The sequence below is a fragment of the Conger conger genome, chromosome 12 (genome assembly GCF_963514075.1).
Source record: "Conger conger chromosome 12, fConCon1.1, whole genome shotgun sequence".
NCBI lineage: Eukaryota > Metazoa > Chordata > Actinopteri > Anguilliformes > Congridae > Conger > Conger conger.
In genome coordinates, this window is record NC_083771.1 from 1,799,851 (window position 1) to 1,816,591 (window position 16,741).

The 16,741-nt window shown below is 55.9% G+C and overlaps 2 non-coding genes and 2 pseudogenes across 2 annotated transcripts; all 4 read right to left on the minus strand.

Moving 5' to 3' along the window:
* Positions 1–5,355: 5,355 nt before the first annotated feature.
* Positions 5,356–5,467, minus strand: LOC133106602 (U5 spliceosomal RNA). Its single transcript, XR_009704563.1, has one exon. It is a non-coding gene; the product is annotated as a U5 spliceosomal RNA (small nuclear RNA).
* Positions 5,468–5,799: 332 nt separating this feature from the next.
* Positions 5,800–5,979, minus strand: LOC133106351 (U2 spliceosomal RNA; annotated as a pseudogene).
* A 5,515-nt stretch (positions 5,980–11,494) lies between these two features.
* Positions 11,495–11,606, minus strand: LOC133106604 (U5 spliceosomal RNA). The gene has a single exon (XR_009704565.1). It is a non-coding gene; the product is annotated as a U5 spliceosomal RNA (small nuclear RNA).
* A 332-nt stretch (positions 11,607–11,938) lies between these two features.
* LOC133106322 (U2 spliceosomal RNA) lies at positions 11,939–12,117 on the minus strand (annotated as a pseudogene).
* Between the last annotated feature and the right edge of the window lie 4,624 nt (positions 12,118–16,741).

Genomic DNA, 16,741 nt, shown 5'->3' on the forward strand with positions numbered 1-16,741 from the left:
CCACCCCTGGTGCCCTCCCCCCGCTCACCTTGCCCCACTCGAGGTTCAGCGGCACCCCTTCAGGACCTGCCACCTGCCTGCCCGCAATGCTGTTGTACAGCAGCCTGTGCTGGAGAAGGCTCTCCCTCTCCACTGGAGCCGGGCACTGCCCAAGGAAGCGCAGCACTGCCTGATAGGCCGGGGACTGCTGTTCTGCCCGTGGAGCCACGTGGGTCAGCGGCACCCAGTGCCTCAGTGCGGTCGCCAGGTGGAGACGGGCGAAGTGGTAGCACTTGTGGGGGACCCTTCCCAGGACCATCCTACACGCGAAAGATGTAAAAATCGCGTCAAGTTTCAGGGGGATTCTCGGCACGCCGCGACCCCCCTTGTCCACCGGCATGTACATGAGGTCGCGACGCACATATTCGTACCTCCCTCCCCACAGAAACTTGAACACGGCCCTGGTCAGGGCCACCTTGATCGTTGCAGGAACTGGGAAGACGTAGGCCAAGTGTAGGAGTAGTGGGAGCAGGACAGCCCTCACCACTACCACCCTCCCAGTCAGTGACAGCCGCCTGCGTGCCCACACCCCCAGCCGTGATCTCACCAGCGCCATACGTTCTTCCCAGTTCCGCTCACCACTGCCCTGGGGAAAGAAGCGCACCCCCAACACCTTCAGTCCCCCCTGGCACCGCTCCCAGCCACCGTAGTCCCTCACCTCCTCTCTCCACCGGCCACACAGCAGGACTGAGGACTTGGACAGGTTCACCCTGGAGCCCGTCCCTGCCGCAAACCTGTCCACCAGGACTCTCACCCTTGCCAGGGACCGAGTCGACGACACAAAAATTGTCGTGTCGTCCGCGTACTGCTGGATTTTCAACTCGGCCCCTGCAGCCCCTGGGATCCTCACCCCGTCCACCCCTGGGTCCCGGCGCACCAGCTCCGCAAAGGGCTCCATGAACAGGACGTAGAGCAGCGGGGAGATTGGGCACCCCTGCCGCACCCCCCCCGCTTGCTCCACAGCCCCGCTCAGAAACCCATTCACTCTTACGCAGCTGTACACTCCCCTGTACAGCATACGCAGCCAAGACAGAAACCGAGGGCCCAAACCCATCCGCTGCAGGACCCGGAACAGGAAGGCGTGCTGCACCCGATCGAAGGCCTTCTCCTGGTCGATGCTGACCACCGCCAGAGGAAGGCCCCGATCGCGCACCCAGTCAATTGTGTCCCGCAGCAGAACCAGGTTCCAGCTGCAGGACCGCCCAGGTACCCCACAAGTTTGGTCAGGGCTGACCAGGACGTCCATCACCTGCTTCAGGCGGACCGCAGCTGCTTTGGCCAGCAGCTTATAGTCCGCCGTCAGCAGGGTGATTGGACGCCAGTTCTTAAGGTCAGCCCTGTCCCCTCCCTTGTGGAGCAGCGTCACCACTCCCTTTCTCATGGAGGCCGACAGCGCTCCCCCCTCCAGAAGCGCCTGAAACACCTCCATGAGATCCGGACCAATTATGTCCCAAAACTCCCGGTAGAAATCCCACGGGAGTCCGTCATGCCCCGGGGCCTTCCCTTCCCTCATGGAGCGGAGCGCCCCTGTCAGCTCCTCCAGACTGAGCTCCGCCTCCAGTGCCTGCCCTTCCTCCCGCCCCAACCGGGGCACCACACACCCCAGCAGTGCCTCCTGCTCCTCCGGGTCGCACTCTCTCCTGCTGAAGAGGTCTCGGAAGAAGACCTCCGCGATCCCCAGCATCTCCGGGACCCCCGTTTCCAGCCCCGCTTCCCCTTTCAACCCAGAGATCACGGCGGCCCTCCTCCGAGCCTCTGCAGCCTGAAAAAAATATGCGGTGGGCTTCTCCCCCTCCTCCATCTCCCTCAGCCGGCCCTGGAAGGCCGCGGCCGTAGCCCTTCCCTCTAGGAGACTCCTCACCCTCTCCTTTGCCCCCTCATAGGCCTCCCACCTCACTGCCCTCCCCCTGTTAAGCTGGGTGTGCATATACGTGAGGAGATCTAACCACCTCCTCACCTCAGCCCGCTCCCTCCTCCGCTGCGCCATACTATACTTCCGGCAGAAAAGGCCGAAGCGCACTTTGGCCGCCTCCCACCACTCTACCGCTGTGGGGTACAAGCCCCGCAGAGCCCTCACGGCCTTATAAAAGCCCCTAAAGGCCTCCTGGAACGCCCTAGTCTTTATTAGGGAGGTGTTCAGCTTCCAGTAGCCTGGCCCCCATTGCGTGTTAGGAATGGGGACCGCCACCTGCAGCATGTCATGGTCAGATGCCCATGAAGGCTGCAGCGTGGCGGTCACCCCCACCCACTCCTTCGGCACAAAGATGTAGTCCAGGCGGCTCGCAGCTCCCCTGGAATTCCGCCAGGTAAAGCCTGGAGCCGCCGGATGTGCCGCCCGGAATGAGTCGACCAGGCCGTAATCCCTGACCAACTCCGCCAGCGCTCTTGCCGAATAATCCCCCCCAGCAGCGCTAGCCCCACCCCCATCCAGCGACACATTAAAATCCCCCCCCAGGATGATCCGTCTGGAGGTGGACAGACTGGGCACCAGCTCCCTGAGAACCTCCAGCCTCCGCCCACTCCGAGTCGGCCCGTACACATTAACCACCCGTAATTTGCAAGAAGCGCAATCCAAGTCTGTAACCATTGCCCGCCCCGCCACAATGTCCACAGACTCCTGGACTTCCATCCCTACTCCCTTTACAAGGATCCCCAGCCCATCGGCATGAACGCTGCCCACCGACCACGCCGATGGGCCCCACGTCCACTCCTTCGTAAAGAGAAGTACGTCCCCCATGTCCCGAAGATGCACCTCTTGCAACAAAAACACATCTCCACCTGTTGCCGCCAAAGAGGCAAAAAGTGCCTGCCTCTTCCCCGAGCTCCGCAACCCCCGCACATTCAAAGTAAAAACATTAAACACCATTATTTTAAACAAATTTTTTAACCTACCCACCCTTACCTTCAATCTCCTTCCTTCTCGGAGGAGTCCCCCCCTCCCTCGAGTCCTTTCTCCATCCCCATCACCCCTGTTATTCCCGCCACATCCCAGCCCACAAACTGGGAAGACGGGCTGACTGCCGGTCCTACTAAGGCCGCCGAGGCTCCAGGTGCTTCCTCCCGGTCCACCTCAATGTCCACCTCCTGGGCCTCCCCCTCCGCCGAGTCCGATAGGGCCAGGAACCTGTTCTGCAGAGGGATGCCCGGTCCCGCCTTTGCTTCCCTCCCGTTTGTGTCCCCCGAGCGAACCCGCTTCCGCGCTGCCACCTGCGCCCACTCCGGCACCTCCCCCTCTGGAGGAGGGCTGTCCCCCCACGCCAACGGGGTCTGCAGGTCCGCCGTGGTGCACATAGCCGCTCCCTCCGCCTCCGGGGACAAGACCTCCTCACCAAGAGGCACAGACAGGGGGGAGAATAGCTCCGGCGAACCCTCTCTCGGGACCCCGGACTCCTCCGCCACGGCCCTCGCCTTCATCACCACTGCGCCCAGCCCCAAGCCCAGGCCAGGACGCGAGGAAGGCCCGAAGATCTGCTCACCCTTGGACCTCCCATCCATGCCTCCCAGCGCCGGAGCAGGATCCCGATCTCTTGGCCTCGCGGCGAAAGCCCGGACCGGACCGGAATCCAGACCCAAACCGGAACTCCTAGCCGGACCGGAACCCGGACCGGAATCCGGACCCGGACCGGAACCCGGACCGGAATCCGGACCCGGACCGGAACCCGAACCGGAATCCGGAGCCGGACCGGACCCAGGAGCAGGACCCGGACCGGAGCTCGGGGGCGCAGCGGAAACCGGACCCGACCCAGACCCAGACCCAGCCGCCCTGACCTCCCTGGATCCACCTGCTTCCTGCTCCGGTCTCCCATCCGCGCCGCTCCGTGGCTCTTCCAAGGCTGAGGCCTCGCCCCCATGCCCAGGACGGAGGGACGGATCCAGAACAGGAGCCAGCCCCCCAGGCCCCACCCCTTCCTGAACCGGCCTAGTGGCCAAGGCCGCCGCAGAGCCTGGGCTTGTAGTGCTGGAAGGCCCAGCCCCGTGCTCCGAAGCCTGCCCTCCCTCCGTAGCCGACTCCCCTGCTTCTCGCCCGGCCTTCTTGGTGCTAGGCCGTGCTCGACCTCCAGGAGGCCCAGAGTAGGCCCCAAACTCACCCTGCACCAAGGCCGCAAACGACCTCACCCTTTCTGGGCACGCCCGGAAAAGGTGCTCCACACTCCCGCAAAGACTGCATGTTTTCGGGGCCACGCAGTCTTTTGTCGCGTGCTCTGTCGATGCACAATGTCTGCATCGGTCGGTGGAGCACACCGCCTTAACGTGCCCGTACATCCCACACCGTCTACAGTACAAAGGCTGGCCTGGGTACACCAGGTAGCCCCTGTCTGGGCCTATGGAGAAGGCCCCTGGTGGATGCGCGATCCCCCCCACACCTGAGGGATCTTGCTTAAAACGTACATAAAACCGCCTCTTACCGTTCCAGAAGCCAAACTTGTCCTTCAGCTTGACTGCCTCCTTCACCTCCGAACAATACCTCCGCAGGAAAGCCAAGATGTCCTCCTCCCGCACAAAGGGGTTGTACATGTGGACGGTAAGAGGTCTCAGGGCCTTGGTGTAAAGCAAGTGCATCGTAATGCCTTGTAGCGCCGGATTTCCTTCGCACTCCAAGAACTTTCGATGCAAATTAAAACATGCCGCTTCCGAAAAAAAGGTTAAATCAAAAAACCCTCTTTGGGAAAAATCCTGCAGACAAAACACCGTTTTCCGATCCACCATCAAAATATCTTTCAAAACTTTTTCAACAAAAAAATCCAAATTAAAGCCGTTGCGTTTCTCTCCCTCCTCCATCTCCACACGAACCGTGTTCTGCAGCCGCACCCGATAGGCCGGCAATCCACCGTCTGGTGTCTCCATCCTCTTCTCTATCTTTTAGCCAAAAGGCCGAGAAGCGATAACCACAAACTGGCCCCTGCCGACGGCGCCCTCCCGGTGGCCCCGGACCGCGCTCGGGGGAAGACGCCACCTGGCCCAGGAGCCGGCCCCCCTCCCCGCCTTCCCAAGAACCCTGCGCACGCACTGACTGGCCGGTCGGCGAGCTACCGTAACGACCGGACTCAGCTGGCTCCTCCCACCAAGATCCACTGTCCTCCACTGGCAGGCACAGCCGCCAAAAACACTCGACACATACCGAGTACACTGTTACTTACTGAATAGCTGCTCTCTAGGCAGCGACCAAAGCTATTTAGCGAGCGGGGCATCGATCGCACGCGGCAAGCAGGCGATAAGCCAGAAACGAGCAAGTCGGCTCGGCTCATCGGCGACTCGCAAGCAACCCGCATACCTGTCGCACATTGCCGTCTGTCCTTAAACCGTTCGAAGTTGCCCCGTCCCGTGGACGGAGCATCCAAAAATAGCACAAACTCAGGTGCGTTCCTCTCCACGGAAATCTTTAGTAAAAGGCGAAAGATTTGTGCGTGCTGAAGAGAAACCCGAGCGAAATGTGACCTTTCAGCGCACCAGGCGCCTCCGGCCCCCTTCCCAGCCACTCCCACTGACCCGGGGTTGCCACTGCCGCCAGCCGGCCGGACAGACAATCCGAGAGGGAAGGTGGGAAAAGCGAGACAGCGCAATGACAACAAACAGTTACGTCCCGCACAGAAAACTACATCATTTTGCTAAAAAACAGAGGCAAGCACACTTACAACAAGGGCACATATTCACCCTATTTACAACACAATTTACATATATACAAAATAAACAAACAAACAAACAAACAAAAAGGGGGAAGAACAGGGCAACAAAACACAACCTTTTTTTGCACAAAACTTGGAGAGGCGCACCGTTCCCGAACGCACTGCAATAACGGGTCGATGCTTGAAGCGGACGGAGCAAGCTCCTTCTCCGACTCCCTGTGCCAAAAATCCGTTTAATATATAGTCCCCTGATAGGGGACGTATCAGATATTAAACTGATAAGAACAGATTTTTTTTTTGTTTAAGAAACTTTTATTTTACAAATTACATTTTACATTTTATTTACATTACATACACATAACCCCCACTGTATACCCACCCCTTACCTTTTCCACAGACAACTCCTATATATTCATTATTTACACTTTTATTTACACTATTTACACATTTGCCTCTTAGAGGCTCAAGGCGGCCCTCACCTTTTCCCATTTCTTTTCTCCCCTTTTTTTTCCCCCTACGTGGGCGCACACCCTCATCTCCACCTCCACTCTTCTCTCCCACCCCTTAAAACACTGCACCCCCGTCGTGCCATCTGAGGGATTCAGTACCTTCCTGTTCCTACTGTCCCACAGGGCCAGCTTCCCCCAGCTCACCAGGAGGCTGAAAACCTCCCTCTCCTCCGCCTTCATGCTCCCCACCCCGGCAGCCCTCATGACCCCCTCCTTGTCCACTGCTGTGGCCCATACCGGGAGAAACACCCCCCTGTTTGCCCTACCCCAGAACACTCTTGCGAAAGGGCATTCCCATAGGGCGTGCCCTCCCGTCTCCTCCCTCCCACAGCCCCTAGGGCACAAAGGGCTCCTGGCAGTGCCCGCCCTGTGCATCCTCTCCCTCACCGGTAGTCTTCCCAGACCGCCCAACCAATTCAGGTCTCCTGCCCGGTTTGGGAGCCACCTGGCCGTCAGCCACCTCCATTGCCCTCCGCACCTTTCCACCTCCCTCTCTGCCTCCCTCGTCCTCCTGCCCAGGATCGCTTTATAGAGGGCCCTATGGTCCCGCAGCCCCTGCGCCATGATGATCTCTCTGTGAGCCCTTAAAAAGAGAACTGCCCTTGCGTAACACCACGGGGTATCCTCCGCCCTCGGCCCCCTGTTGTCCCACCCCACCAGTTCTCTCATTGCTGTCCCCACCCACATCTTCATGAGGTGCCGGCACTTGTGGCCCTCATCCGCCACCAGGGTATCAAAAATGCCCTTTAAAGCTAGCACCTCTAGCTTTAAGCCCACATCCACGAGGCCTCTTCCCCCTTTCTCCACTGGCAAAAATAAAACCTCCCGTTTTACCGGCTCTAACCGCCCTCCCCACAAGAAATTAAAAATCAACCGGTTCATTTTCACCTTGCACACCGCCGGCATCGGAAAAACCCTCCCTAAATAAATCAATTGCGGCAAAAAATCCGCCTTCACCACTAATACCTTACCTGTCAATGTTAATGCCCTCGCCCTCCACAAACCCACCCTCTTCCTTACCTTTTCCAGGCACTGTTCCCAGTTCAGCCTGTCTGCCCTCTCCCTGCTGAACCGGATCCCCAGCACCTTCATCCCGTCCTCACACACTGCGAGGCCATGCTGCTCCCCCCTCCTCCCTCTCCATCCCTCGGTCACCATCACTGCCGACTTGCTGTTGTTCACCTTGGACCCCGACCCCCGACAGTACTGGCCCACCAGGCCCATGACCCTCTCGATGTCCCTTTCCGAGGAGACCACCACAGTCGTGTCGTCCGCATATTGCAGCAGCTTCAAAGTCTCTCCCCCGCTGCCTGGGATCTGCAGGCCCCTAAAAGCCCTGTCCTGCCTCATCAGCTCTGCCAAGGGCTCTATGAAGCAGACATAGAGTAGTGGGGACAGAGGGCACCCCTGTCTCACCCCTCTTCCCTGCGACACCGCCGCGCTCAGAGCCCCGTTCACTTTCACCCGGCTGAAGGCCCCGCTATAGAGGGTCTTCACCCAGGAAATGAACCTCACTCCGAACCCCATCTTGCCCAGAACCTGCACCAGGAAGGCGTGATCGACCCGGTCGAACGCCTTCTGCTGGTCCAGGCTGATCACCCCTACCCCCACCTTCCTGCTTCTCGCCCAGCTCAGCACATCCCTGAGCAAGATTAAATTCTGGGTCCCCATCCTTCCTGGGACCGCACAGGTTTGATCTGGTCCCAGCACTTCCCCCAGAACCCCCTTGGCCCTGTTGGCCAGCACCTTCCCCAGCACCTTGTAGTCGGTGCAGAGGAGTGTGACTGGCCGCCAGTTCCCCAGATCTGTCCTCTCACCCTTCTTGAACAGCAGGTGTATAACCCCCTCCCTCATTGATAGGGGCATTTTCCCCACTTCTCCCACCCGGTTGAAAACTTCCACCAGGTCCTCCGCCATTATACCCCAGAAGTGGGTATATAGCTCCCTGGTGATCCCGTCCCTCCCTGGCGTCTTCCCCGCTTTTAGGGAGAACAAGGCCTCCCTTACCTCTTCCTTGCCTATCTTCTTCCCCAGAGCTTCCTGTCTTCCCTCCCTTACCTTCCTCCAGAGCTTCCCTACCAGCCTGTCCCCCTCCTCTGTGTCCCTCTCCTCCCTCCCAAACAGCCCTGAGTAAAAAAGCGCCGCGGCGTCCAGTTTTTCCTCCTGCTTCCTTACCTCCCCCTGGCCTGTCCTTATCGCCTCTATCCATCCGTCGCTCTGGCGTTCCCTCACGACTTTAAAAAAGAAAGGGGTTACCCTCTCATCCTTCTCCCTCCTCTCCACCCTTGCCAGGAAGGCGAAACGCCTTGCTCTCCCGATGTAATGAGTTTTTATCTTTTCTTTTAAGCCCTTTACCTCCTCTGCGTTCACCCTCCCTCCCCTGTTTGCCACCCCCACCCAGTATTGTAGTTCGCTCCGTAGTGCCCACACTCTCTCTCTCTCTTCCCTCCTCTTCGCTATCCCATAGGCCTCACAGAACTCCCTTACCCTTTGTTTTACCACCTCCCACCACTCCAAGATACATGGAAATTGGGCCTTGAAAGCCTTCCAACCAAAATAAAACTCCTTGAACTGCTCTACAAAAACTGCATCCTCCAGGAGTTCTGCATTAAAGCTCCAAATCCTGCTTCTTTTCCGCTCCCCTCCCTCTAATACACACTTTATTGCACAATGGTCGGACGCCCAGCTTGGTAGCAGCACAAAACTTTTCAACTTAAACGCCTTTGAAACAAAAAAATAATCCAGCCTCCTCCTACAGCCCCTGGAGTTCGCCCATGTAAACCCCTCCCCCTGTCGGCCATTTTCCCCAAAACAATCAAACAAAGAAAACCTAACTAAAATCTCTTTTTCTAAATAACTAACAGAAAAATCCCTCCTTCCTCCCACTATCCCTTCATCCACAGCCACATTAAAGTCCCCTCCCAAAATCATACCTCTATTCGTCGCCAACAAAACCGGCAACAACTTAAAAAAAGCCAAACGCTCTGAAATATTGCACGGGGCATGTACATTTATGAGCCGTAATTTTTCCCCCCCCCACAAAACATCCACACACAGGAGCCTTCCTGGAACTATGGTCAGGAACTCCTCGACCACTACCCCCCTTCCCCTAAACAAAATCCCCAAGCCGTCTGCGTGGACATTGCCCACCGACCAAACTGAAGGCCCTAAACCCCAATCCTTCCTAAACATGGCCACATCCTTCCCCCCTCCCAAATGGCATTCTTGAAGGAACAGTACATCAAACGGCACCTCTTTTAGCGATAAAAACAGTGCAACCCTTTTGTCCCGTTCCTTTATGCCCCTGGCATTTAGAGACATGAAAGTCCTCTCCATTACTAAAACTGTATTAAAAGACTTATTGGCTTCCGGCCTACCTCCGTCCAAAAATCTTCTCCATGGCCCCCCTCGGATCCGTTAGCGGTGGAGCCTCCAAGCTCCCCATCTCCTTCTCCACCTCCTCGGCCCAGTCCTTGGGCCTAGCCACGGCTTTGGTAGGGGCCTTGGCCTTAGCCTGCCTCCCCCCCGGTGGAGCTCCAGCCATCTCAGGCCTCTCCTTCCTCTTCTCTCCCCTCAGCCTGATGACGGCATCCTCCTCCATGGACAGCTCCATGTCGGAGTCGTCGCTGCCTTCATCCACCGTCTCCCCCCCCTCCCTGCTGCCGAGCTCCAGGTCGGTGTCCGGGATCGGGCCTTCCTCCATGTTAGGCCCGGCTGAGCCCGGCCTAGGCCCTCTCTGCTCCCCCTTCCTGCTCTCTGCCTCGCTCTGCTCTGCTGGGCCTGGTGTAGGCCCCTCAGCCTCCACTGGGCCTGGTGTAGGCCCCTCAGCCTCTGCTGGGCCTTGTGTAGGCCCCTCCACCGTCGCTGGGCCTAGTGTAGGCCTCTCTGCCTCCTTTGGGCCTGGTATAAGCCCCTCAGCCTCTGCCGGGCCCGGTGTAGGCCTCCCTGCCCCTGCCAGGCCTGGTGTAGGCCTCTCAGCCCTTGCTGGGCCTGATGTAGGCCTCTCCGCCTCCTTTGGGCCTGGTGTAGGCCCGTCAGCCTTTGTTGGGCCTGGTGTAGGCCTCTCAGCCCCCGCTGGCCCTGGTGTAGGCGCTGCTCTCTCCCTGGCTGCGTCGGCGTAGGTGCGGCGGCGCTCAGGGCATGCCCTCATGAAGTGGTCTCTGGAGCCACAGGTGTTGCAGGTGCGTGGCTCCTTGCACTCCGCCGCCATGTGCCCTTGCTGTCTACAGTTATAACATACCACCGACCGGCACCCCGCGTCGACATGGCCCACCTCCATGCACCGTCGACAGAAGGGAGGCTGCCTGGAGTACATAACGTGGCCCTTTACTCCCTCGACCATGCAGAGGGCTGGAGGATGGAGGTAGCCCTCGTAGCCATGGTCACTCTCCCGGAGCAGGACCTCGTACACCCTCTGGCCGTTCCAGAATCCATAGGCGTCCCTCCGGTATCTGGGTCCAGCCACCACCCTGGCGTACCGCTCCAGGTACCTCCCGACAGCCTCGTCCGGCACGTTCATATCAAATAAATTGATCACTACCACCCTGTGGTTCCTCCTCTCCATGGACTCGAGTCGGAACGGCCCCAGGTCTTCCATCTTACTCCGCTCCATAAAGGCTTTGAACGCATCCGGTCCCCTAAAGGCGATGTCCACGAATTCCTCCCTTCCGTTCCGTTGAATGCCCAAGATTTCCTTCTCCGTCAGCAAGAACTTCTCCACCACAAAAGCCTTCACAAACTCCTCCCTCTGTGGCATGCTCCCTGGGACTCCTGCCCACTTCACCCTCACCGTATTCCTTACAGCTCTCCAATTGTTTGTTGCCATATTTACTGTGTTCGCTTCTCCCTACCACAAACCACTTGATCTTAGCCAAAAGGCCGAGAAGCGATAACCACAAACTGGCCCCTGCCGACGGCGCCCTCCCGGTGGCCCCGGACCGCGCTCGGGGGAAGACGCCACCTGGCCCAGGAGCCGGCCCCCCTCCCCGCCTTCCCAAGAACCCTGCGCACGCACTGACTGGCCGGTCGGCGAGCTACCGTAACGACCGGACTCAGCTGGCTCCTCCCACCAAGATCCACTGTCCTCCACTGGCAGGCACAGCCGCCAAAAACACTCGACACATACCGAGTACACTGTTACTTACTGAATAGCTGCTCTCTAGGCAGCGACCAAAGCTATTTAGCGAGCGGGGCATCGATCGCACGCGGCAAGCAGGCGATAAGCCAGAAACGAGCAAGTCGGCTCGGCTCATCGGCGACTCGCAAGCAACCCGCATACCTGTCGCACATTGCCGTCTGTCCTTAAACCGTTCGAAGTTGCCCCGTCCCGTGGACGGAGCATCCAAAAATAGCACAAACTCAGGTGCGTTCCTCTCCACGGAAATCTTTAGTAAAAGGCGAAAGATTTGTGCGTGCTGAAGAGAAACCCGAGCGAAATGTGACCTTTCAGCGCACCAGGCGCCTCCGGCCCCCTTCCCAGCCACTCCCACTGACCCGGGGTTGCCACTGCCGCCAGCCGGCCGGACAGACAATCCGAGAGGGAAGGTGGGAAAAGCGAGACAGCGCAATGACAACAAACAGTTACGTCCCGCACAGAAAACTACATCATTTTGCTAAAAAACAGAGGCAAGCACACTTACAACAAGGGCACATATTCACCCTATTTACAACACAATTTACATATATACAAAATAAACAAACAAACAAACAAACAAAAAGGGGGAAGAACAGGGCAACAAAACACAACCTTTTTTTGCACAAAACTTGGAGAGGCGCACCGTTCCCGAACGCACTGCAATAACGGGTCGATGCTTGAAGCGGACGGAGCAAGCTCCTTCTCCGACTCCCTGTGCCAAAAATCCGTTTAATATATAGTCCCCTGATAGGGGACGTATCAGATATTAAACTGATAAGAACAGATTTTTTTTTTTGTTTTTAAAAGGTTTATTATATCAACACATTTTTTTAAATACAATACATTTTTGTGCTCGGGCATGTCCTTACAGAAATAAATATCGCTTCATAAATAACAAAATTACATTACAGTAAAAACATATATTTAAATACAATAAAAGTAAGTAATTTCATTAAAATTCCCACGAGGACCCTTTGCCCTTCCTTTTTTCCGATAAAAGCACACACAATATTTAAAATCCCAACCACAATCATTAAAACAGACGACCTTTGTACCGGGCAGCGGTGGGCGCTCTTAAACAACCTGCCTTCACACCGCCCCTGTTACCTCGTCATAACAGATCCAGGCCGGTCAGGCTGGCCCTCCCGGCCCCATGATCATCGTCCAGGCTGCATGCCCCCATGCCCCCTTGGCCCAGTCCACTCCTCTTCTCCGCCGGTCACGCCACATGTAGTCCCTGAGGGAGGCAAACGCCACCCTCCTCAGTGCCTCCGGTGACAAGGCCCTGTTCTCTTTGATCCACACAGTGCGGGCAGTCCAGATGGCCTGTTTCAGACAGTTTATGGCCAGCCACAGGCACCTCCACCGGCGTGAGGTCCTTCCCCTGCCCACGCCGTACAGCACCATCTGGCACTGCAGGGTCAGTCCCGCTCCCAGCAGCAGCTGGATCAGGGGCCCGCACTGTGTCCAGAGGGTCCTTGCCACCGGGCAGTCCCATAGACAGTGGCGGACCGACTCCTCCTCTTCACACCTAGGCCAAGGGCACTCTGCAGTCCTGGCCAGTCTCCGGGCATGCAGCACTCCTTGGACCGGGAGGACCCCATGCGCCGCCAGCCAGGCCAGGTCTCTATGGCGATGCAGCAGATCTGGGTGGGCCACAGCGTTCCAAACTTCTTCTGGCTGGCCTACTGCCAGCTCACGCACCTGGCTCACCGGATCCCTACCCTGCACAAAGGACAGGAGAGACTTGTGGTTAGTTAAAACCCCCGCTCCCACCCCTTCCAACCCCATCTTCTTTAAAAAGGCCTTCATCTTCACATACCCTCCCACCATTTTAAAAGCCAAAGGCACCGTTAAAGGCACCTTCACCACCCCAATGCTTTTAAAATAGGCCCCGCTAAAAAACTTGACAAAAAAGGACGCATTACATGACAAGGACAGACACAAGGACACCTGCAGCGCCACAAAGTGGCACCACAACACAGTGTAAAAGTCCAGAACCCCCTTCCCACCCTTCTCTGGTTCCTTCTTCACCACCGTTCTGGGCAACCGCTCCCATTTTGTGCCCCATAAAAAATAAAACACAGCACGATCAAGACGAGACAACACGGCACGAGACGGCACAAACACAACACTGACAAACAGCCACAAGGGTAAAATCACCGATTTTAAAATGAGAATTTTGCCCTCCAGTGATAATTCCCTCAGTCTCCAAAACTCCAGTCGTTTTTCTGTTGTTCTTAAAATCCCTTCCCAGTTCTCATCCCCACGTCCGTCAGAATTAAAATGGACCCCGAGGATTCTCATCTGGTCAGGTCTTACAGTCATTGGCATTCCAGAGAGCTCAGTCTCTGTCCAACGTCCGTACAGTTTCAGGTCGCACTTGTCTTTGTTGAGTCTTGCCCCTGAGGCCCTCCCAAACCACACTGTCCTGTCAACAGTCCGGTCAATGGAAGGCTGGTCAGTGCACAGTACGGTCACGTCATCCATGTATAAAATGCAGCGGGCCTCCTGCCCACCGCTCCCTGGAATGCCCAGCCCTGATATCCGGGTATCCCTTCTCAACACTTGTGCCAGTGGCTCTATACAGCACACAAACAGGAGTGGCGATAACGGACAGCCCTGGCGGACACCGCAGCGGACGTCTACTGCCTTGGAGAGGACCCCGTTCACCAGGATTCTGCTTCTAATCCCCGTGTACAGAAGCCCCACCCGTGCTATGAACCCAGCCGAAAAGCCCATTTTCCCCAGCACCTTGAACAGGTACTGGTGCGAGACTCGATCGAACGCCTTTTCGAAATCTAAATTTAGCACGGCGAGCCGAATGTTTCTGTCTCTCGCAAAACAGATGGCGTCTCTTACCAGTACGAGGCTGTCAGTGATCCTCCTTCCAGCCACAGCACAAGTTTGATCCGGGTGGATCACGTCAGGTAAAACCGTCCTCATCCTCAGGGTTAAAATCTTACTCCAGAGTTTAAAATCGAAATTTAAAAGGGTGATCGGACGCCAATTCTTAATATTGGACCTATCCCCTTTTTTAAAAATTAATGTGACCACCCCCTCTCTAAAACTCTCGGGTAAAATTTTAAAGTTGTCGAATTCGTTAAAAATTTTTAAAAGGTCCGATTCCAATAAATACCAAAATTTTCCATAAAATTCCCATGGCAGCCCATCTAGGCCAGGTGCTTTGCCTTTTTTTAAAGACTTAAAACTATAATTTAAATCTTCCCTCCCAATTCCTCCCTCCAACTTGCCTCTGTCCTGCACCACCCCCTCTATAAAATTTAGCACCTCCCCCACCCTTTCCTCCTCCACCTCCTTTTCCCCAAATAAATTACTGTAAAACTCCTCCACCACCCTTAGCATGCCCTCGGTATCAGTATTTAAAACTCCATCTTCTCCCTTCAGACCTTTCATTAAAATATTTCTTGATAAAATCTTTTTAAAAAAGAATCGAGTACATTTTTCTCCTTCATCTATCTCTTTCTCTTTGCTTCTAAAAATGATGCTTTGGCATTTCTTCTCCATTAAAAACTCCATCTCTCTTTCCACTTCTTTGTATTCTTCTTTAAAATCAAACCCCATATTTATTAAGTTCCCGTACCTATTTAATCTTTTTTGTAGTCCCACCCACACCCTCCTCTCCTTTGCTTTTTCCTCCCTCCCCTGTTTAATAAAAAATCCCTTTATTTGTTTTTTTACCCACTCCCACCACTCAGCCCGGGTCTCATAAAAACATTGGAGGGTCCGCCATTCTTCATACACTTCATTAAAAGCCATCACTACTGCCGGGTCCTCCAACAACCGGCAGTTCAGTTTCCATATTCCCCTGCCGACTGCTACACCTGACTTCACAGCCAGGGAGCAGCACAGCAGGGAATGGTCTGAGTAGAATACCGGGCTCAGAGACGATGCCAGACCAGCAAAACCCCTGGCAAAGAGGAAGTCAATCCTCGATGCCCGGGATCCATCACTCGTGCGCCAGGTAAAACCCTCCTGCCCCGGGTTAAGAGCAGAATAAATATCTGTGAGTTTAAAATCATTAATTAAATTTTTCAAATAAAAAGACGTTTTGTCCATTTTAAAATCGTCCCCTGCTCCCCTCCGCCCAGCCCTGTTTAAAACGCAATTAAAATCCCCAACCAATAGCAGAGGAGCTCTCCCTAAAAGATATGTGGGGAGCTCCTGAAGGAGCTCCCAGCGCTCCTGCTTCCCCTGCGGGCAATAAATATTCACGAGGTTAAAAGTAATTTCATTAAAAGAGAGAGATACTGTTAAAACTCTGCCTGTTCTCACCACTGTGCTCCCCTTCACCTCAATATTTCTGTTCTTCACCAGCACTGCCACACCATCCGCCCGATTGGAGTGGGAGCCGCTCCAGAGAGACGGCCCCTGCTGCCATAGGACCTCCCACATCCTGTAGGAGGAGCGATATGGCAGCCCACACTCCTGTAGGCAAATCACATCTGCTTGCACACTTTCCAAAGCACACAACACAGATCTTGCCCTCTTTAATGTCCTCACGCTGCACACATTAATGGTCGCCACCGTGAGGGGCATGTGCTGGGAAGCCATTTTTAAATTCAGAAGTGAGGGTTAGAACAGGCAGAAAGAATTAAAAACACCACGAAGTTAAAAGAAATGCCATACTCACCATCACTTTAAAACCCCACCGCCACCTGCTGGTGACCCAGCAGATGACGATGGTTCCGTCTCGGAGATATAGGGGGCCTGGTTTTGTCCCTGCTCCGGGTAGATTGGGGAGGAGCCCGATGACCCACTGTCTGACAGCCCAGCCATCAGGCCCCACCTCTCCCTCACCCCCCTTTTCTTTCTTTCCACCCCTTCCGTTCCAGTCTCTGCACCTCTTTTGCGGACCATTCCTTCCACCAACATTTCCTCATCACTCTCCCCCTCTGTTACAGTCTCCATGAAGACTGCGTCAGAGTCGGAGTCAGAGTACAGAGACTCGACGGGTTCACAGGCCATTTCTTTCTCCCTGTTCTCCCCCTCCTTCACTTCCACCTCCTCACCTGCACCTTCTTTCCCGGCCACGCCCACACTCATTCCCTCATTAACCTTCACATTCACTCCACCTGCCTCTCCCTCGTTCTCTCTCACATTCTCACCAGCGCCCTTTCCACCAGCCGCGCCCACACTCGTTCCCTCATTTGCTCCCCCATTCTCACCTGCACTCTTCCCACCAGCCACGCCCACACTCATTCCCTCGTTTGTGCACACATTCACTCCACCTGCCTCTCCCTCATTCTCTCCCACATTCTCACTCACTCCACTCGTTCCAGCCACACCTTGACCACCATTTCCACCTTCTGCCCCTTCTTGGGCTTCCTCACCCTTTCCCTCTTCCTTCTCCTCCTGCTCCTTCCTCATGGCCTCCCCCTCCTCCCGCTGCCTCTCCCGGGCGTCGGCCCTCG